The 24052-nt window shown below is 35.3% G+C and overlaps 1 protein-coding gene and 1 pseudogene across 18 annotated transcripts in view; both read left to right on the top strand.

Annotated features, from left to right (window-relative positions):
* Window positions 1-24052, top strand: part of KLF12 (KLF transcription factor 12) — a 564503-nt gene that overhangs the window by 41954 nt on the left and 498497 nt on the right. For 2 of the 18 annotated variants that reach the window (XM_056807736.1, XM_056807730.1), the window contains exon 2: window positions 13557-13721. The exons of 14 other annotated variants lie outside the window; for them this stretch is intronic. The gene's annotated coding sequence lies outside the window, so the exon portion shown is untranslated. Of the gene's footprint in view, window positions 1-8846; window positions 13722-24052 lie in introns of those variants that run through there. 2 more of the 18 variants (XM_056807728.1, XM_007501442.3) reach the window with 2 other exon arrangements.
* LOC130455959 (uncharacterized) overlaps window positions 1-24052 on the top strand; it is a 93366-nt pseudogene that overhangs the window by 39650 nt on the left and 29664 nt on the right.

The following is a 24052-nucleotide window of genomic DNA, read 5'->3' as shown; positions in this document are numbered from 1 at the left end:
GAATGGGCAAAAATGCTAATTCATATATGTAGGTCTGCTTGACAGAATGCTAGCCAATGGAATTTCAGGAAATTCATTCTCTCACTAAACATCCATACTTGTTAAAGAGGAACAACGATGTAATATTCTCAGTTGCTTTGGAAGAAAATACATAGATAATTTAATGCAGTGTGCTAAAAATATATTCAAGTACAATAGAGGCAAAGTAAAAAACAAAACTCATTTTTATATTTTTATACTTTATATATATGTGTATACACACTTTGTAAGACTCTGGAAATCAGGCTATATTTTTCTTTTTTTTTAAGAGGTACATATAAAGCAAATTTTATACTTCTCTACTGAAAAGCTAATTACTCCATTGGGAAAATGCTTATCACCTTTCTAAAATTAAATCGACCTTTCCCTGATGTATTACAATATTGATTATTGTTATCCCATAGCCTTCTGGCAAAATCCTTTCATTTTCTGCTGTATCATGATTTAAGCACTATGAGATACTCAAACAGGGCCTGTGTTTTGATAGGGAGTCACTACAATTCATGATACAAATAGACATGTGAAATAGAAAGTTTTAGACTTAAACTTTGGTAAGTATAAGGTCTTGTCAGCCCATTCTCACTGGTGCTTTTGAGATTGGTTACTCAGTTATTAATCTTTTCAAGGAAAAAATGGAGAAAGTTCTCTTAATTTCAATTATTGTTCATTTCTGGTTTTTCTAGAAAATGCGAGTAAGATGCTTATATAGGTAATAATACTAGCTAACATTGATATGATTCTGTAAGATTCACAAAGTACTTTACACTTTAATTTATCCTCATAACATCCATATGAAATATGTACTAAAAATAATTATCTCTATTTTGCAGATGATGAAACTGAAGTCTAGAGGTGTTTTGCATATGATAATATTTTACATGATACAGTGGAAAGAGTCTTTTATTTGGAATTGGTAGACCTTGGTTTAGATCTTGACTCTTTCTACCTCTATACCCCTTACTTTCCCTGGTCCTTAGTTTGCTCATCCATAAAATGAGAGAGAAGACTAGATCACTGATATCAAACTTGAATAGAAATAGGGCCATTTTTCCATACATAATAATTTTTGTAGACTGCATATTGACTTAGTTTAAAACATAATATCTCCCATTTTTATTTTGTTAATAATTATTCAGTTGTATTTATCTGGTTCAGTTACACTTGGGAGTGTTACAGTTCTGTTGGTTCTGTGTTTGACACTTCTGAACTAGATGACTGGTAAGAACATATTTCAACTCTAAATTTTTAAGCCTGTGTATAATCTGGGTTATAGAAAGTATCTGTATGATCCTATCATATTCAGAATTTGAACTCAAGCAAGTATATCCAGCGGTTCACTTGTCTATTGTTCAGTTTCGTTCATGTCCAAATCTTTTGACCCCATTTGAGTATTTTCTTGGCAAAGATACTAATGTGGTTTGCCATTTCCTTCTCTAGCTCATTTTACAGATGAGGAACTGGAGCAAACAGTTAAATGATTTGCCCAGGATCACACAGATAGTAAGTGTTTGGGTCAGATTTGAACTGCACCACCTAGCTACCCCTGTCTAGTACAAAATTCTGCCATGGCCAAATACCATTCAATTACTGGTGCAAACCTTGGGCTGTGGAGCACTTTTTTGGGGTTTGGGATTTACTTATTTACTCATTACTGTTTCTGAAATTTAAGTTAATTTGCTGATCTGATGGATCATGGTTGGAGATCTAAACTGAATTTATTCTGTGGAAAACTCTTGGTAAAGCTCTAAGTTTCCAGACCATTCTTGTTTAACAACATTCTAGCGTAAAAAAAAAAAAGTCCTTTTCACAGTGTACATTTTAAATTTATTCCCTTCCCAATGGAGAAAATACATTTTTGAGTAGAGGAAACGTAGTTTGTTTTATGCTGGAAACGTACCACATATAACAAGTATTTTTTAAAATATATTTTCAAAAACACTACTCTTGGTGTTTTGTTGGGCTGTGAAGTTGATCCTAACTTTTTCAAGGTTATCAATCAATCAATCAATCAATCAATCAGAGAATCAACAAGCATTTATTTATTTACTTTTTATTCAGTAGGTAGAGATCAGCCTCTCCATCCACCTGGTTCTCAGCTATCATTTTTATTTAGCAAAGATCATTTTGGTAGTCCCTGCCAATATCACAGCTTCACTGTATCAGTTTTTTTTTTTTAATCTAGTTCTCTATCACAGTTTTTGCTATAGCATGGGATCTTGTGGATGAGGACTATGCTGTACACAATGGAAATGCAGCACTCACACTACCAATTGAGCAAATTTGCCAAAGTGAGATTATACATGGCACACTATTGGTGGATGAAATGAAAGGCGATCAACCACAGTGCTGTATTCTGTATTCTGGGTGCTGATTGGCTCAGTGACTGTAGGTTAATAAGAGTGTGGACAAGGTTTATAGGAGAGTGGGAAGGGTTTATAAAACCTTTGTATATAAAATCAATATAATGCTGCTACTTCACAGATTTTCACCTATCACGGGGTCTCTCGAATGTAACTCACATTACTTGGTATTAAGGATGGGGATTCTCTTTGGGGGCAATCAGAGAGGAAGCAGTGGAGGCTCTGAGATCTTACAATTTGTTCAAGTTTGTAGTGTTAAATTAACAAGTTAAATTAAATACTAGCATGTACCAGGCACGTTGGAGAATAGTCTGTCAAATCCTACCAGGAATTTGGGTTTGTTGTTCCCGGACCAGCCTAGCTATGCTTTAAGAGGGTCTTCATTAGAAAACTAGAAGCTCATGATTTTTTTTCCCCAAACCAACTCATGAAACTTTATTAGAAACTGGTGAGGTCTGTGAGCTATATGTTTGGAGGGAGGTTAATGAAATTAAGTCCCATTTGATATAGGCAAGAAGGACCAGCTAAGGCACAAAACAGTTTTTTTTATTAGCTGAAAGGCAATCTTTTGGTAGAAGTGTGTTATTTTTTCCTTTTTTTTTTATTTGCAACACCTAACATAGCCTCTTGCATATAATATGGCAGGGCATTCATTACTGCTTATTGAAATGAATTGTCTCTCATTTGTGTTTTTGTATCCCCAGTGTTGTGCACAGTGCCTGGAACATAATGAGTGCTTAATAAATGTTTATTGACTATTGTCTATCTCTGTCTAGAAATCTTAATTTTGGTTTGGTAGTTTAAATATTTTTTTCAAAACACAAATTCTTTAAAAATCATTTTTTTTAAAGTGAAAATCAGCTTCTTTTGCTGTCCTTTTTGAATTAGAAGATTAAGAATTAATTGACATTCATGGTTCATTTTTGTACATGTAGCCAGATGTAAGCCTGCTTGAAGGAATGATTATGGAAACTGGAGAATCTTAGAAAGAAAAAAGGGGAAAAGGACCATACTGTTTTCTTCTCTAGTCTTTTTTCTCTTTCCAAGAACCCAGTGTCCTACTTTGACCCTCTAAAATTGCATACCCTCAGGGAATCTCTCCAGCTTTCAGGTTTGTCTTGATTTCTATAAGTCTCTTTGGATTTTCTAATTTCTCCAGTTAGTTATTTCTGGAGAATGACAATGTTTTCTGCTAACTCAATAGATAATGTTTCCACAATTTTCTATATAATGGTCAGTTAGCTGAATACTAGGATCTGGTCAGCTTAGAAACTTTCTAAGCCCTGTATTATTCACCCAAGGAATTAAAATGTGTTAGCTGTTGACCAAATAGAATAGCTGATATAGCGATGTTTTTTCTCTATCTTATTTCTACTTCATTTATCTCCTTCACCATCAAAACTTTATGAAGAAAAAAGTTGAAAAATAAATAGGAATGTCAGAAATTTTTAGAAGAGTTTTTAATATGTATGTATATATATATGTATATATACACATATACACATGTTTTAAACTTCTTGCTTTCCATCTTAGTAACAATTCTAAGAGAGATGGGCAACAGCTAGGCAAATGGGGTTAAGTAATTTGTGGAGGATCACGCATATTGGAAGTGTCTGAGGCCACATTAGAACCCAGGTTCTCCCTGCTCTAGGCATGGAACTCTATCCACTGAGCCATTTAGCTGCCCTCTAATTTAGTTTGCAATTAAAACTGGGCATTTTACTGGTTACAATTGATAAAAAAAATATATTGGGTGTCTAATGTTTTTTCCCATTTTTCTGTGTAATATAACTAAAGATGAAGATAAAAGCAAGGTTTTTACTTTTCAAAGATGAATTTTGGCACTTCACAGAATACTTTTTAAAACATTTAACTGAATAACTACATCTCAAGGTTTAAAATAAATTAATTGGTTTAAGTTTCCAAGTTAGAGCAGCAAACTTAGGTTTAATTCTCTGTATGAAAAATAGTATTTCATGATTTGAGGGAAACTGAAAGTCTTATGTAATGGTTTTGGTTATTTCAAAGAATTCTTGCTTGACCTCTAGTAGAAAGCTAAACAGGGATATGAGTATATTAGTGAAGGAGTAGATAACAAAAATTATTCTTTCCTAACCTTCAGCAAACAAACACAGTATAATAGGGTAACTCTAATTTGTGCCACAAAATACATGCTGCAAAATACATGAGAACATTAGAATATTGAAAAGGTTTAAAGCATTACATAAAATGAGCTTATTTAATTATTTATCTGAATATGTGTTTTTTAAGTGTGAGGATAATTGTTTAATAATATTTGAGTATTACAGTATTCCAACCACATATTTACTAGTCTTAATATAAGTTATTCAGAACAAATGCAAAAACAAAAGTGTTTCATTAAATTTTGATCTTGGGTACAGAGTATAATATGGACAACTAATACCTAACAAAGATACACAGACCCACATCTTGTATTTCATATGCCAAAATGATCCAAACTAATTTGTCGTGGGACACAGTTGGTTGTGTAATATGTAAGAAAAATCCGTGGTGCGGGGATATGAAATAGCTCTAGGAGATTATGAGAGAGTATTAAGAAAATTTGTGATTAAAAAGAAGCAGCATTATTTTATGCTAAAAAGTGACAAATACAATACATATTTTTACTATATATATATATAATTTCATGTTTAATATTTTTGAAGGAAAGTGTTTCTTTGATTTGTTTCTTATGGAAAATCTTTTGGTGATCATATGAGAAATAGGAAAAATATTTCTGAATACATGAAACTTGTCAAATACTGAAACTGATGGCAATATGAAGTCAGTACAGAGAATATTTCTTAAATATCCATAATCCAGTGAGCTTCAATGAATATTTCTCATGATCTATTGTGCTCAGAGCCCTATTCTTGATGCCAGTGTGAGAAATAAAGCTGAAAAGAGGAAAGGTCCCTTGCCTTCATTGTGAATTTTAGCTTACTCCACCCTACTTAGTCTAACAAAAACAGGAATGTCTACACCCATACTCAAGGATTAAGTATTTAGGAGGATGGCCTATGACAGACATGTGCTAGCAAATGACAAATAAGAAAACAACTGACAGAACCCTGGGCTGTCCTAAGTCAAGCTTAAGTTACCATTGGTACATGTAAGACACAGGAAAGTGATGTAAAAACCGTCTATATATTTCATGTCACTTCCTCTCTCGGGCCTCTTTGGTGGCGGAGAGGTGGCTGGTGGAGCATGCTGAGTGTTTCGGCATCTTGGGTGGTGGCTGCTATTGTTCGGGTTTAGTGGTGAGTTTTCCTTGATACCATAGTGGAGGAAGCTGAGTAGCCTAGTTCAGGTGAGGCATCTTTACTGAGCTCTCTCAGGGTTTAGGCTAATTCTTTCTCCTTTACCTTCCAAACAATATTGTCTTAGAAAGCCACTAATCTTCTTCAGAGACCTCATGGCGGAGGACTTTGAACTCCCCCTGGCACAGGCCAGGCGGGAGAAATCCTACACCTTTTCCCTCTCCCTTCTCCTTAATTCCTTGCCTCTATATTAATTAAACCACCATAGATTTAAAAACTGACGTGGGCATTTAATTTGGGATATTCCCTAGTGACCAAAATTAATTTAGATTAGGTCACAACCCTAAAATTATCCTTACATCATCAAGCTTATGATCTAGTAAGAATATATATCAACAAAAATATTATTTCAAAGTAAGGGCAAACAAAAGATGCAGAGTATGTACTTAGTGTGACCAGAAAGAAATCAGTGAAAGGCTACTAAAAGAATGAGGTAGCATGAATTTGAGCTTTAAAGGTAGGCTTAAATTGAACAAGTGAGGAGAGTAGGGCAAGAAATCAAACAATTTAAGTGTAAGAAATAGGGTGAGGAGAGGTAGATAGGGATAAAAGCACAATCATGTTCAGGGGAGTGCCAAGTATGACAATTTGTTTTAAGTATAGATTTGTTATTGTTTATCCTTCATTTTTTTAGGAGAACCAATGACATTGTGGGGTGATGTCTTTAGTGGAATTTAAGTGAAGTAGAATTGCACAAAGTCATCAGCCTCATTCTCTTTTTTATCATCAAAGTTCAGTGACAAGACATAGGTCAAGAAGATTGGCAGTGACTCAGGATGCAGTGGATTACCTTGATGATTTAGATGAGTGATCATTGTCTAAGCACTACACAGAATTTGCTTTAGCCACCTTCATGGCTGTTGGAGCAAATTATTCTTTGTGGAAAAGAACGATATGTAATGAAGCTAACTTAAGAGAGTGGTATCAGATTTTGGATGGTCTTGAATTTTAGGCTAAAAAATTGGAATGACATTCAATTGACAATAAGGAACTATTGAAGAATTTTAAGCAGGATAGTGATGCGATTAGGATTCCTTTGACTCAGCAATTATGTATACATTTGGTCTTTTTTTTTTTTAACACTTACCTTCCATCTTAGAATCAATACTGTGTATTGGTTCCAAGGTAGAAGAGTGGTAAGGGCTAGGCAATGGGGGGTTAAGTGATTTGTCCAGGGTCACACAGCTAGGAAGTGTCTGAGGCCAGATTTGAACCTAGGACTTCCTGTCTTTAGGCCTGGCTCTCAATCCACTTAGCTACCCAGCTGCCCCTTATTATTATTATCATCATATTAATCTTCCAGTTAGACCTCTTCATGATGAACCCATGTTTACTTCTGGGGAAATTTCTCCAAAAATCTCTCTGGCTTATGACCCCATTCAAGGAAAAGCTGGGAACACACATTTCTGCCTCATTTTATTGTTCTTTCCTGTAAGAATTCAAGCTAACCCGACTCTGAATATTGGATATATTTTACTTAACCTAAGGTGGATCGTGAGGAAGGAAGAAAGGAGAGATAGGAAACAAGATAGGCTAATATCTTGAGTTGAGTGACCATAAAGAAACTTTTCCTCCCTTTTCTTGACGGTGCCAAGCAACTCTTCCATTTGTTAGATCCTACCCTTCTTCATAATTTATACTATACCTATTTGGCTGAGTATTAAGGAAGGACATGTGTGAGTAACTCCTCTGCACCCTTGGTGTCTTACTGTTTCTAGTCCTAGTAATTATGAGATCCAATTTTTTGGTCCTTTTCATAATGACTAAGTGCTTTGTCATGCCTTCATTCCCACAATTCCCTGCTGTGCCAATTGCTTCACTATTAGTCAGGTCAAGATCCAAACCTTAGAGTTTAATCTTCCTTGTTGATCATCATCTCTATTTCAGGACTCCATTTAGTTTTGGTTTCTTGTTGCATGTGGTTCATGTGGGAGCTGTTTTGTGTGACAATGATAGTTGAAGTTGAGGGAATGAATGAGATTTCTAAGGGAGAGAAGGTAGAAAGAGGAGACGACAACCAAGTGTAGTAGTGCTCTGGGGAACTAAACTCATTACTTAGATTCTGAGGACCATACCCACCCTAAAGAAAATTTCTTTCCAGAAACATCTGTGGAGTATTTACCTGAAAGCATGGCATTTAAAAATTAACCTGTTCCTGATCTCTCTTCTTTATTGCTTCTCTTGTAAGAATCAAATGAGATATCTTCAAAGTACTTAGCACACTGTTAGGAACACACTAGATATTTAATAGCCTGTTTCTCTCCTTCAAGGGATACAAAGACAAGTGTGAAATCGTCTCTGCCTTCAAGGAGCTTAAGTTCTAAAAGGTGATGTGTATTGTAGACTCAAGGAGATGGGTAGGATGGGATATGTAGCCTCCATGGGTCTAGGCAAACCCTCTAGGATTTATCAAATAAATCAGAGCTTGAGCTGTAATCTATCGTGGTGAAGGAGTTCTTGGAGAAGATATCTCCCCTGTCTTATAACAAACGATAAAAGCAAGAATGAAAGAAACTATTTTCAAAGAAGCCACTTTGAGAAATTATTGTTCCTGTGGTTTAAACATGTCTATATCAGGAAGTTCACCACTGAAGATATTAATGATTTGCTAGTCTTATCTGTGTATCTTTCATGATAATTACAAATTAGTAATGGCTATATTTATCATATGTGTTGATAATTAAGAATTGGGATGGCTTACATGTGGTTTTTAGCATGAAGATACAATCCAGTCATCACAACATGGTGTGGTCAGTGGTAACTGCATGTGGTGAATTGGAGCCAGAGTTGTCTTAAAAGTATTTCTTAAATAGGGTCAGGAATCCTGGATATTAAGGATGGTACCAAGGGACTTGTTGAGAACACTTGCTGAGGTTAACTATAGGTAGGTACTATGGAAGAACTTCAGGCTTATGTGAATAAAGTAAATTGACTGCATTACCTTTTGCACTTTTCTCTCAGAAACTACACGGTGAGGGAACAGCAGACGTGCTTGGTAGTGGCAACAGAGGCATATGTGAGACAAAAGACAATTTTTTTTCAAGGAAAAAGGAAAGGAAAAATTATTGTGTGGGTTGGGAAAAGACTTCAAAATCATGTTTTTTGAAGCAACATACTTTTAAATAGGATATATTTAAACTACAATAACCAATATTTTCCAAAGGTTTCTTTGAAAACATTTGAATTTATTCATGTTTTTATATTTTGCTATAAAATTTTTAAGTAAACTTTGTAATTATATGAAAATTTCTGGATCATGCAACTGCATCTTGATAAGCAGTGCTGCCCAGGTCAGTTTGTGCTACTGCTGCTGCTACTACTACTACATCTACTATACATGTTATCAGCTTTTAGAATTTAAGCTCTTTGAAGGCAGAAACTATTTCACATGGTCTTTGTATTTTACTGTTAAGCAAGTCACTGTGGACTGCCAACTCTGTGATCTCCATGGCATATTAGCAACAGTATAGATCCTACAAAATAAGGATTCTTCTCTCTGTTAATAAGGATAATGCAGCCAATAAATTCCTGGATTTAGCAAAGGAAATGGGCCCTTAAATCAGCTTTGTAATTTAGGATGTAAAAATAATGCAAGATACCATAAAGACAAATCAATACATTTAAGCTAGAGAGGAAATTAGTTACTATAGTGTTGGAATTCTTAACCTTTTCAGGGTGAAGAATCCCTTTGGTCATCTGGTGAAGCCTATGGACCCCTTCTTAGAATAACACTTTTAAAAGCATGAAATTAAAATACAAAAGAAGAAAAGCATACCAAAGAAAGCTCTCTTGTGAATGATGACTTTGTTGGTAACCCATCACCATCCTACTTTATTCTGCCTTAGCAGTAGGCTGATGTAGCCATGTCTGTGAATTACATAATATTTCTTCATGCTACCTAGTTACAGTTTCTTGGTTCTCTTTCGGACAGTGTCTTAACTTAGGTATATGGCTGATCCACTGAGGCTAAAACATTGTACCTCATCATCTCCACCTTTCTTTTATTGTAAAAATTTCCTAGTACTTGAATGGCAACTTTTCTCTCCTTTCAATAAGTGATAGCCACATCCATGAGTCAGGGATAAAAAAGAAAATGACACTGGTGGAGTTTTCTTGCAGTAGACATTAGCTACTTAGTTTCCTTGGTAACATGAAACATGACTGACAAATATTGATTTGAAAAGCTGCAGCTTAAGAGAGATCCCAAGTTATTGTTTCAGGCTTTAACTGTTAAGAGTTCTGGTTATATCAAAAGTACCTGATGGCCATAGCATTTTATTTAGAGTAACTTTAGGTTTGAAACAGACAGTGTGGTGCAATGGATAATAGCATTTTATTTAGAGTAATTTTAGATTTGTGAGAGGCAATGTGGTATAGTGGATAGAGCTTTGGATTAAGGAAGAAATAGGTTCAAATTCTGTCTCTAATATATTGATTGTTACTTATTAAGTAACTTAAGATCTTAGTACCCTCAGACAATTCTCTAAGAGTAGAAGGAACTGATCTGCATTGATAGAAGAAATTCCTCCCTGGGAGCTCCTTTCATTGCTAAAAAATGACACTTATAGTAAAAACACACAAAAAATAGTAGGTTTACATGTTAAATGATTGAACCAAGTTTGGATGCAGAATGATTAAGTTCATTAAACATTGGATGACTTGAACTGTTCATACATGTTGGAGGAAAAAAAATGACTTTTTTTCTATAGCAGTGCTTCTCTCTCTAGTTGAAAGGCTCCAAACCAGTAAATCAATAAAGATTTATTAAAAACTAATTGTACTTTGGCAAGCAGAAGAGATACATAGATGATTAGATCTTTTCTTTGCCCTTGAGCAGCTCAAAGCCCAGTTAAAGGTGTTCTTCTGCCACTCTCTCTTTGTCTTTGCTGTATTCATTGCCTAATAGGTTGAGTCTTCCAATGCTCTAGTCTAGTTTTCCTAAAAGGACTTTCTTATTTAATATAATCAAATCTGAACTATTAGGAAACCAGTTTTTGGAAACTTGAGGCTTCCCAAATAGCTCTGAATTCAGAAGTAGCTAAAGTAAACCATCTTTGGTGTCAAAGAAATAGCTTCTGATCATCCAGTAGTAAGCAAACAAAGTTGAAGAACTAATGATACAAAAAATTTCAGCAACTACTCTGTAATGTATCATTCTACTACAAGAAGGAAAGATCTAGTTTAGTTGGTCAGTAGGGTCAACAAAAAGACTAGTCAGAAAGCTTGAGAGAAGTCACAGGTGTACAAAGAAATAAAAATTCAATTCATATGACTTCATTAAGCATTTATTTGGCCTTCACATCATCAGAGAAAGCTATTGATGGAAGAAGATTGACTGGTCTTGTGTTGAGAACAAGAGATAATCAGTGGATAATTGGCATTTTTATATTAGTGATATCAAAGAGATACAAAGGTTGGGTAAGAGTCACTTTCTTCAAGATGTTATAACTTGGTAGGAAGATAAGAAACCAATGTAAATGGAATCTAGGGGCTTTAAAGCCCCTAAAGTCTAGTCCAAACCACACATTTTATAGGTGAGGAAAGAAGCTAGATGTATAATAATGATCAAACATTAGAGAATTATGGAACAGTGCAATATGAAGTCTTTGCAGAAATTCACTACTGCCTGAGTGGATCTGAGAAGGCTTGTGAAAGCAGTAGTACTTCAGAAAGACTTTTTAAGTAGTCCATTGTCAAAAAAGAGGGAGATCAGTATATGCTTAGGGAATAGTCAAGCAAAGGTGGAGTAGTGTGAGAGCAAAAGTGCCCTGAAGACAGACATTAGTCCAGTTTTACTGAAATGTAGATACGTGAAACAGTAATATGAGACAATGTTCAAAAAGTTGGGAGGATATCAGCTTGTTAAGAGCCTTAAATGCCAAGCAGAGGGGTTTGAATTTTACTTGTTAGGCAATAGAGAGCCACTGAAAACCTTTGATAGATTCTTAAGATCTGGAGCTAGAAGAAATGTCAGAGGCTATTGAGTCTAGCCCCTTCATCTTAAAGAAGAGGAGCCTAAGATGATTAGATCTATGCTTAAGAAAAGATTGTTTTAGTAATATACCACATGAATTGGAGGTGTGAGAGAATGGAGTTCAGAGAAATACCTTTGGGTTATATGGATAAGTAAAAAAGAATAGGAATGGGAGAATAAGAAGAAGTTGTGCCACTGAGTGAATTCTAGACAGAAGAGAAAGATGGGAAGCTATATTTAGAGAATAATTTACAATTTTTGAATCTAGTAAATGGCACAATTCTAAGGAGTTGTAAAGTCAAAAGTGTAACTGTGTTGCTTTGTGGCTGAAGTAGTATAAAGAAGGTTATTGGAGTTGAAAGTATATGGTCAAGTTGTTAGAGTTGTTTTCAAAAGGAAAATTGCCCTCCCTAGTATCATGGCAGGAGATGGGAATGAGATATAGCTACCAATGTCATGAAAATTTTTGCAAAATGAACTGGAAGTAGAGAGATTATAGCAAGAAGAGTGATAGGATGGTCCAAATGGATTTCATGGTTCCTAAATAAAATTTGAAAGTTTTAGGGACAGTGAAATGAGAGCAAGAAGGAACTGGTAGTCAGCAAACACTCTGTAGTGATGGCAAACCTTTTAGAGGGGTGGATGATGTCCTCAGGCATGTGTAGAGATGGGGAGTGGAGCAGCCCTGCCCTGAGACCCTCTGGGTTTCTAGTAACAAATTCTGGCAAACTCTGTGCTGGGATAATGGCAGGTGTGCCCACAGAGAGGATTATGAGTGCCCCCTATAGTACGTGTGCCATAGGTTTGCCATTATGACTCTAGAACATAGACTAGATGAAGGCCAGCAAAAAGAGGCAGAAAATAAAGATGTTTGTTATACTGTGGTGTATATATAAATAACCATTTGTACCCCAATATTAGCAGGTAGATTTCACAGTGGTTAGAGCACTGTGTCTGGAATCACTAAGATCTGACTTCAAATATAGCTTTAGACAGTTACTAGCTGTATGACCTTGGACAAGTCACTTAACCCTTTTGCCTCCGTTTCCTCATCTATAAAATGAATTGGAGAAGGAAATGGCAAGTCAATTCAGAATCTTTGCCAAGAAAACCCAAATGGGGTAAGGAAGGTATGGAAATGATTGAACAACACTTATGACTTCCATACTTAACCTTAATACTTGATTTGGAAAGAAAAGGACTTTACTTACCCCCCTACCTAGAAGTAATTCAGAACAGGAAAATAGTGCCCTTCACTGGGTATCAGAAATTCTGGAAAGTATTAATGTGCCATGATAAAAGCAGGCCAACTTAGTATTCCTTAGTCTTGGGAGGGGATTCCCTCTGAGCAACACAGTTGATGTTAATAAACACCACTTGTAGTCATTAAGAGGTTTAATCATTTTCAACATAGTTTGTAAGAGGCTGATGCTATAATATAGAAGATCTTTTGGCACTTAAAAATGTTAGTTTTCAGTCTTCCATCCTGAGGACTAAATTCCTGAGGATCCCTCATAGTGTATATACATCTAAAATATTATCTAAAAAGTTCTGGCTCTTGCACCTTGAAAAAAATTGTATCATGTACTTATGGGAAGGTAACTAAGCATTTAAAATGATGTAGAAAATAAATGTTAGAATTGAATATAAAAAATTAATTAAGCCTCTTAAATCTAATGGAGATGTGATAGAAGTCTATAGTACTTTGCACATTCTGTTGTTCATCCTATATTTCAAAGAGGACCAATGACATCACAAAGGAGTTGTCTTGACTTGCCCATGAATCAAATTAATAGTCAAGGCAAACTTGATCAGAGTTGTCAGCCTCATTTTCTCTTTCAGAGTCATCAAAGTCCTGTGGCAACACAAAGTCAGGACAACTGGTGATGGCCAGGGATGAAGTGGATAACCTTGGCTTCTTCAATGAATGACCAAGCTCCAGGCTCTCCATAACTCCTGCTTCAGCTGTCTGATAGAGTGAAGAATATGCTTTACACCTAGAAAGCAGTAAGTTAGGACAAATAATAGGAAGTATTCCAGTTCAGCAGTAAAATGATGTAATTCATTATGTCAAGAGGTGATAAAAGCTGAAAATATAAATAACTTCAAATAAAGCATTTCTAGATGAATTAATGGAAGATAGTTCCACAGTGGAATTGAAGATGTTTTTTATTAATACATTTCCATTCATGAAATGAAGTATTTCTCTCTTAAGGATTTTCTTGGTGGGGGAGGGCATTTTAAAATGCCAATGATCATAATTCACTAGGCGTTTACAAAATTGAAGGCTTGTAGTTCATCTGAAAGCCCTTCTGTCCTTTTTGCAACCAGGAAGGCTCTGTACTATAGAGTTTGTATAAATAAGGATTCACAAATTTTCAGCATATGAGGAATGGCCTATATAAAGGGCAATCATGTGAATTTTACACTAACTTTGCATTCCTGAATAAATATTTGTATGCCTGAAAAGGTAGCAGTTAATATAGAATGCTTTCATTTACCTTATTTCTATTCATGTAAGACTGTGATCCATTGGTACATTTAGTCAGCTTTCAAGTATTGTTTGAATGTGAAGTAGGTGAAACAAAGAATGCATTCTCACTTTTCCAGTGATCTGCTAAGGTCTGAGTCAGTGATCATCGTGATATAATATGTCATTGCCAGAAGAATTTACATATACTACTCCGGAATTTCCTTATTCAAACAACAGAATTAAATTATATTGATTTCTGCCCTTGCCCTACAGGCTAACTCTAAGAGATAATATTAATTGGAGAAGGAGGGGTAGAAGAGGAAACAGCTTTCTACTGGGTATCAAAAACTCTTAAAGGCATTAGTGTTATGATAAAAGCAAACCAATCTTGAATTCACTGTAAGCAACAATTACTTATTGTTGTAATGTTTATAAGTAATGTTTATAAAGGTCACTCTGAGTTATTAAGAAAAGGTTTAATAATTTTCAGTGTACATTATTGAGAGGGCAAATATTATTAATTGGTGCACAGAAAACATGACTTTAAGGGAAATCGTTTTTCAGGGACCTGCTAATTCCATTACAAGTACAAGAGTTCAGCAACTTACTGGTGAGGGATTCTCTTTGAGAATCCCCTCGTCATAATATATGAAGATAAAATTTTAGGATTACGGCTCTCAGGTGAATTTGGACATCCAAAATGAGACTTGGTAATGGACTTTGTATATTCATAGAACTGGAAGAGCAAAAGGATTTTGTACCAGATTTTGTTGTAAACCAAAAATATCACTCTTTTCCTTTCTTAAACCAGCAATATCTTAGTTTAATCAGAAAATCAGATCAATACCCAGAAGAGGTCAGCATCCAGGGAATTGCAGCTTTTATTAGAAAGAGGAAGGGAAGTTTTAAATCAAGGGGGACTTGTAGGGGGTGACAGGCCAAGGCGAATTGGACAATTTAAGGGACAATTTTAGGACATTGAGGGTCTTGTTATAGGGGTCAGGAAGGGTGAGAGGAAAAAGGGACCAAAGATAAATTTTGTCAACTTTGTATTTTTTATCCTAAAGTCAAAGCAATAGCAAATTCAGCTTCCCTCATGCCCCAAACATTTTATTGATGACCTTTGGCACCATTGCTGCTGTCTGAATTAATAGGACTAATTTGAAAAAAATGTAAAATTTGGTTTATACCACTTTACTCTGATATGAGTCTATATGCTCTTGGCCCATGTATGACCAGATAAATATACGATCTGGGATCTGGTTTAATTTGACTCTAATGGAGACTAATTTCTGTCTTTGTGAATACTAACTGGAATACCATGTCTACAGTACCAGTAGTATAGGAGTGGGGAGGGATGTGCAGGAACGAAGACTAACTGGGTGGTCTCTTCTGCATCATCTCACTTCAGAGAGGGTTATTAACTATATTTATTTATTTATTTATTTGGAGAGACAAGTATCTAATATCTATAGTCCCAGGGTACAGTAAAGGAATTAAGAACAAAAATTTAGAATAAATTAACTAAAAGACTAAAAGCCAATTCCATAGTTGTTCTCAAATGGAAGGTGATGCTTAGCTTAATCAAGCTAGCTTAACATCCTAAACTGGTTTTTCAAAAAGATTATAGAAAGCTAGTTTGCCACTTTATCAAAGCAAGTAGCTAATAGAAATAAGGGAAGTTATACAGGTTACAATATATGAATAAATATATGGAAGAATAAATGAATTCCTTAATGAGAGCTAGAGAAGATTTTAGTTTTTAAGGTGAGAGAATGATCACACTGGGGGATGTCTGTTCTTAGCAATCTCTAGGGTTATAGGCAACTAGGTGGTTCACTGGATAGAGTGCAAGGCTTGGAACCAGGAAAACTTTATCTTTTTGATTTCAAATCTGGCCTCAGATACAGTTGTGTGACCCAATGCAAGTCACTTAACCCTAGTTTACTCAGTTTCCCTATCTGTAAAATGAACTAGAGAAGGAAAGGATAAACCACTCCCAGGCTCTTTCCAGGAAAACTCCAATTGGGCTCATGAAGAATCTGATAAGACTTGAGAAATGACTAAACAACAGCAATAATAACAACAAGGGTTGTAGGTGCTGAAAGTTGAGGGATATGTTGGGTTTTGGCCTTCCATATTTCTAGAGCTCAAGTTCACACTTGCTGTTCTCATCTGTTGTCCTTGAACTATTTCTCTTTCCCCTTTGCAGATGTGCAGTGTCCTAGGTTAAGAGAGGTCTCTCACTCGATTAGGAATCACATCTTTTGCATGTACCACAAAAAGCCTTGTAGGACTGCTTCTTAGAAAAAGCATCCCAGGCTTCAGTGGAAGTGAGATTAATATGTAGTACTGAATTGTCCATTCTCCCCACATAGTCAAGACGATATAGCTTAGTGTCTCCAAATTCAGTCTCCTCTTTGCCTCATAGGAAATAAGGAGAAAAGAAGGAGCAAGTACATTAATATACCTTTTAACTGAGGAAAACAAGTCAGAATTGATTTTATTATGATTCTTTCTCATATACTTTCATCTTTTCCCTTTCTACATTTATTTTCAGTACAGTACAGCCTTTAGGTATTTCTCTATTTTCAGGACCTTATAGAGCATATACATATCTGTGTGTGTGTGTGTGTGTGTGTGTGTGTGTGTGTGTGTGTGTGTGTGTGTGTGTGTGTAACAAAACCAAGGGTTTTGGTTAAAGGATAATGATAAAACTGTTAATACTGAACTTTGGTGGTTGTGTTGTGGAAGAGGCTACGGTAAGACCATCAACCTTTCCACATTGAGTAAAAAATGAATATTATCTTTTGGTTTATTATTACAATTTGAATATCTGAAAAGTCAGTCACTGTTGCAAGTCCTCTGTTAGGTACTGAAGATGCTAAGACAGAAAAGGAACAGTCTCTGATTTCAAGAAGTTTATATTTTCTCATGTAAAATATAAATAAATGATATGGATCATGTGTTCTGTATTGTAATCCAGAGAAGTGGAAGTTCCTTGTGGATTTCAGTGGTCCCAGGGAAAGAGCTTAACTTGACAGCCCTCCCACTCCAATAGATAGCATTTGTGGAGATTCAGCAGAGAAAGTGACATAAACATAATCACAGCTGTGAGAATTAAAGAGTATTTAGGGAAAGGTAGGAAGCAGGCCTTTCTGAATTGGAGAATTTTTCAAAGTGATGAATTAGAGTGATGAAGAGATAGGAAGGGAAGAATATAAGTTTTATTAAAAAAACTATACTAGTTTTTCAAGAATGAAAGAATAAGGGATTAAACTAGGTGAGAAGTAACATGAATGGAGAAAAAGGAGGAAGTGCAAGAAATATTGAAGTAAGAATTAATAATCTTATTTTGTTGATTCATTAGACATAGGATGCTGAAAGAAGGAAAACCTAAAAATTATTCCAAATGTCTTAGTGTAGACAACCTGGAGTGCAGTAATATGATTGAGTGAAATAAGGAAACTAGGAAGAGCTGGGTTGTGGAGGAAAACAATAAGTTATTGTAGACATGATGAATTTGAATTGAAGATGGGGCATCCAATGGAGTTTTCCTCCCGTCAGCTGGAGTTAGAATTGTGATTGAGGTATGGATGATATGGAAATCTCCAATAGGATGTCTAACAATAAGGGCGATATGGTTTGGGTAAATGTTGATACTGAAAATATTGATGTGAAAATTGTAATATAAAAATGATGGTTGAGGCTAAGAGACAAGATCGGCTCACTAAGGGAAATAGTGTCATACTATCTATTTGTCTTTTCTTGAAAGTACTTTCCCAGGCACTGTTACCTTTCATTAAGGTAGGAATGATGATATTCCACACAACCCTGCCATATAGCTCGAGGATGTGCTTGGTTGTATTCTTTTATCATTTGTTCCATTGTTTCTCACTCTTGCTCACCAAATGGCAGTTGTGCTGATATCAGCCTTAACATTTTGCAAGGGATAAGCACCATGCTGGTAGACTGACTAACTTGTAATGTTTGGCATTTAATGTCAAGATCGATTGGAGATGACAGGAAGGACTGACACTTAGCTTAAGAGTTCTAAGACAGATTCATGTTCTGACTCTGCCAGTTGAGCAAGTCAATTTAGCATTTGTGGTGCCATCTGTAAAACTGATGAAAGTACTTGCTCAAGAGACAGGTTCCCCAGGGAACTCTGTGAATCAGGGATCTCCATTACTTTACTCAAAGAAAGGAGGGAACTTCATAGCCTCAAAAATGGCAGAAGATGAAGTTATCAGTAGAGTATCAGGAAGTTCCAGGGCTAAGCTGGGAGTTACAGGGACTTGATTTGGCAGGAGCAGGGCAATTGATATACAGTGCAGGAATTTTTATACCAAACCCCCTTGATACAAAGAGTGAAGGCTAGGAATGAATGACAACAAAGCCCACATATGGAGAAGCAAACACGGATCACTGGTACTATGAGTTATATAGATACTATATATCCAGTGGAAAGGTTTTGATACCCTAGGTCCTTCCATCTTTTTTTCATAGTAGGGTAGTACAGTAAGTCTGGAACATTTAGGTCTCTAGGTAAGGTGGGACCCCTTGAATATATGTTTTACATGACTTCCTAGCTACATTGAATTGATTCCTTGTATTGGGGTAAGATGCTTGAACTACAGGGTAGTATCATACATCTGGAGGACAGCATGTGTCCCTGAGAGAGGTGGGATTCTCTAGAGAGGGAAGATAAATTAATCTGATTGTTACACACCTGGATGCAAATTCATTTGTATTTTGCATTTTCATTAGGTTAAATAAAATTTGTCCTGTATTCTTTATTTTGTTAGCCCAAATACTTGCATAGGAGCTAAACAGTAAAAAAAAAAATTCTTTAGAGACATAGATTTAAACTTAGAATTTATGCTGCCAGGGAAATCCCTGGATGGATTCTAAGCCAAAGAAGGATTATCATAGATTAAATTTGGTTTGTATAAACTTAGTTTTAGTACTGTACTTCAGATTATATCTCCAAGAATTTGAAGAAGTTGGCAAACCCTCTTCAGTCATCTTTCTATGCTGTGTTCTTATGAGGAATACACTTGGATAGAACCAACTAGTCACATTAGGAATCTGTGCATGCTTAGATCCCTTTACAACAACACAAAATTCAGTACTCCAGAGCTATATGCACTGGGAAACATAGAATAAATTACACATTGGTTTCATTTATCTGAAAGACTGAATTCTATATTAATGAGTCCAATTTCTCTGCGTTGTCTCCAGTAAGGAACTAACAACACTTAGAAGGGAGACAATACTGTCCTTTTTTTCACTTTACTTTCACTAGCTTAGGTGCCCTGCCAGAAGAGTTTCATTAATGTTCACTTTGTAGTGGACTTAGAATTCCTGCAAGAAGCTTAGCTTGTACATAGAACAGAATTGATACTGAAATGTGATTAGTTGTTCACTTCCCAAACTCCTTGGGCCACATACTTTTTGTGGCGATAGGCATTATTGTGGCTAATCAAAGATGGAAACACTAGCTAACGTAATGCCCCATTTCTAACTCCTACCAACTTCACAAAAATAAAATGTTATTTATTTGTGACATCAAAAAAGAAGAAAAAAAGAGAAAACATCCAGATATAGGAGAATGGAGAATCGTTCTTGTTTTGTATCTTGTCATAGGCAATTAGAATAATCATAGGTTCATAGATTCATAGTCTTGGGACTGGAAGGGATTTCCGAAGGTCACCTTATCCAACCTAATCATTTTATAGATGGAAAAAATGAGACCCGAAAAAATCATCCAACTTATTAAAAGCTCATGCAGGTGCTATGTAGCAGAGATGATATTTGAACCCAGGATCCTCTGATAGACATTTGGAGTTATTTCTTCAGGACACTTCTTGCCTCATCATTTTTACTAATTATTTCTGAAGGTGGATAAATGACTATCAAAACTTTTAAGCTACTTTTTTTTTTTGCTAAAGAAGAAAACCAAAGAAATAATTTTATAAGCTTTTAATAAAATTGGTATTGCCTAAAATTCTAAAACAAATAAATAGACAAAGCACATAGAAAAGTAATTTTATCTAATAGACTATTAGAATAGGAAATTACTGGGTTTAATTATTTACTCGTTTCAGTAGACATTCTGAGGTCTGACTTTAGTAGATGACATTAAATATTTTAATTTATTCTTCTCTCATCATACAAATGATAAAATGGCCAGTGGTATTTATTTTGCAACATTAGACTTACAGTAGGATTGTGGCATAGTTTGTAACTTATGCTAAACTTGGAGTCAGAAGGATCAATTCAAGTTTTGGTTTGAGAAATTGCTAGCTCTGTGACTTTGGGGAGGCCCTAACCTCATTTCCATGTCTCAATTTCCTCATCTGCAAAGTGAGAATAGCTTGACTTTATTGCATTATTCATTTTTCCCCCTCATTTTTCTTCCACCTCTCTCACTTGGTTTTTAAAGTCTTTTTAAAGCTTTTCAAAATCTCTTTTTGAGCTTGTGGCCATTTATTGTATTTCTTTTCAGTTTTAGAAATAGATATTTTTACTTCACTGTCCTCAGAGATCTTCTCTGTTCCTATAATAACTAATCAACCATTGGATTCTTTCTTTCTTTTTTTTTGCTTATTCATTTCCATTTATTTATTTATTTATTTAGCTTTAGATTTAATTATTGGCTTTTTCTGGAGTCTCAAGATTTCTGTTTTGTTGATATATATTATCTCAGATTTCAGGACTTTATTTTTCCTGAGTCCTATTTAGTTTTTGCAGTACTCCAGATCCCTGTTCAAATCAGCAAAAAGCCAGTCCTACTTCCTCTGAGGTAACTGGGAGCAACCACAGGCAGTGGGCCTCAGTCCCTCCAATCCTGGACCCCCAAAGCCCCCAAACAGCCTACCTACCACTAGTGAATTCCAGCCCCCACCCCAAGTCAAGGCTGTGCTTGCTAAGGCTTAACTTAACTCCTTAATTCATATCTGTTTCTTTTTTTTTTATAGCATTATTTTCAGTTGTTTGTGAGGGTCTTTAGGAGGGCAAGAAACTTCCCACCCTACTCTGCCCTCTTCCCACTGATAATTTTTTGGGAGAGGGCTTTTGGAAACATTTAGTGTGAGGAAACTACCCTGAGAAATTTGTTGTTGGAAAATCACTGTAGTAGTGAGCAATCCCTTTCAGAATGAGATGCGAGCTTATAAGACACTTGATAATATAAAATAATTCTCTTAGTGAGATCTAGGAACTCTTTATTCTTCCTCACCCATTGACTCCACATTAAGAAGTGGTAAGACGACCAGTGGCCACAAATTAAGAACACACATAAGGATCTTGCATTAAGATAGTGAAACAGTAATATGGACAAAGTCAATGAAGTTACTATTATTTATAATACATTCAGTGTAACTTTGCCTTTAAAGTGAAGAATACTGTTATAATAAAGTGACTAATCCTCATAGTTTAAAAGATAACAGAATATTGTTGGCCAGAGAGATATTTTACATGACCCTGTATTTGTATAACAAGCAGAATTAGTTCATTTTTATTACATTGTGTAATCTGCATTTGATTTCAATTTGTTATCAGTCTTGATTTATTCCATTTCAAAAACTTCTAGGCAACTTCTAGTCACTAGTTGCGTGACCATAGGCAAGCCTCTTAACCTGTTTGTCCCTGTTTTTTCATCTATAAAATTTCTTAATCTGTAAAAATAGCCCCTGCCCCAGAGGGTGGTTGTAAGGATCAAATGAGATAATTATAAAAGTGCTTTTCTTAGTGCCTGGCACATAGTAAGGGCTATATAATTTTTAGCTATTCTTCTTCTTATTGAAAGATCTATTACTAACTCCCTTTCCAAGTGTGGTAAGATGGGAAACAGCTTTTGGGATAGAGCTAACCTTCAACTGAACTGCATTAATTCTATGGAGCAAATACCAAATAAAATTCTCTAAGCCTGTAGTTGTAAAACAACAACAACAATAGTAGCGCTAAAAATCTTTAGTGATTATATTCTCAAATGCAGAACATGCATATCTGATTTTATTTTTTCTCTGCATTTGTTCACATTGTACATCTCTCTCTTCCCATGACTTCATTTCCTCCTCCTCCTCCTAACAATTCAGTTATATGACATTTCATTTGCAAATGGCCTTCCTTACAACAACATTATAAAGGAGGTACAGCAATGATTATTATTCTTATTTTACAGATGAGAAGACAGGGGCTTTTAGGTGAAGTGACTTGTCTGGTACCACACAAGTTCCTTGGGGGAAGCTGAAACTAGGGTTTCTAACTCTTCTCACTTGTCCATACAACTTCTTGCCTCCACTCTCTCTTTCTTCCCTTTTCTCTCTTCCTCATTATTTCCTAATTAGTCAAAATATGAAATTAGAACATTAAAAATTCCATTTATTAATCAGTTTAGTGTCCTCCACTCAGAATTCATTGGGTAGATGAGATATCCTTCTATTTTTCTCTTTAAAAACCCCCTACAACACTCAAAATTAATTTTCAATTCTGTGAAGTTCATTTGATTTTAGAGGGGTTGATGAGTGACCTCTGATAGAGAAAATGTTCTCCACCCCCTGCATTACAACTTCTGTGTTGACAGAAAAAGGATGCTTTATTGTTTGATGAAGTAGGTAACATTTCCCTTCTGTTTCCTACTCATTCTAAATTTGGAGTACACCTACGATACATTCTTAGGTTTTATTGTTTCCTAAACTATTTATTTAAATATAAGCCCTAAGTTTAGATGGAACAGTTATTGTGACCAAGAATAATGTGAGTAATTCAGCAGTGTATGAGGTTCTCCTTGCCAACTTGATTTCTATCTAAAAAAACTAAACTAAACTAAAAAAACAGGAAGGCTGATGCTGTCTAACACAAGAGTGCAAATATATCACAGGGACCTAATTATTTGTTTTCATGTCAAGCTTTTTCCAAGTGAAAAAGGTGTCATGAGGGTTGATGGTACACAGATAAAGTGAATGAGAATGAATGAGAGGGTGATTGTATTTAAATGTTCCATTATCCCCTTTACTTTGGCATCTGTACACACAGACAAGTTAGATTTTTGAAATTGGAGGAGTTTCATTTGTGGCAGTGGCTGTTTTGTGCAAATTGATAGTCACGGGCAGAGTACACTGCTGCTAGGAAAAAAAAGAAGTGAAGTGGTGGGTTCTAGTGGTGTTTGATCCATTGATAAAGCAATGCAAAGTATTCTTTTGAAATTACTGCAGAATGTGGTGATAACACAGATTTAAGTGCCTCTCGTACATGTAAAAGTGTTCTATTTTATATCATAGTTACTTGTCCCCTAATCATATCTTAATTCATTTGAAGGAACATTTCTGATGTGTCTGCTATACCCTGAGAACACAGATAAAAACTAGAGTTCCTGCCCTCAATGAGTTTTTATATTTATTCAAGTAAAGGGGAATCCAACTGAATTAAGAATAGATTTTTTATCATCAGTTTATAGCTCATCTAGCTAACTGAACTGTGTATTGAGTGTCTAGAAAAGAATACCAGTGATTTTTAAAATCCCTACATTATTGATATTCTGCCAAAAGGGCCATTTTTTCAAGATAGTCTGATTTTGCTCATTCCTTATAATCACCATTTTTATGTGACTCAAGTTTAACTTATTTCAGTATCATTTTAAACTTTAATTTAATAAAAACTTTATTTTATAAAATTTTCATGAAAGCTTACTCCTCTCTTTTTCTACAATTTATATATTTCTACATTTGAGATTGATGTGTGTTTTTGTATTTATATAAGCATATGTGTATATATAAATATACATAAATGTATACATCCATGGATGTACCTGAGAGGAACAGTAGAATATAAATTAGGCAATATAAAAAAGCAAGAGAAG

Source organism: Monodelphis domestica, chromosome 8, assembly GCF_027887165.1.
Source record: "Monodelphis domestica isolate mMonDom1 chromosome 8, mMonDom1.pri, whole genome shotgun sequence".
NCBI lineage: Eukaryota > Metazoa > Chordata > Mammalia > Didelphimorphia > Didelphidae > Monodelphis > Monodelphis domestica.
This window is presented reverse-complemented; position numbering and strand designations above follow the sequence as displayed.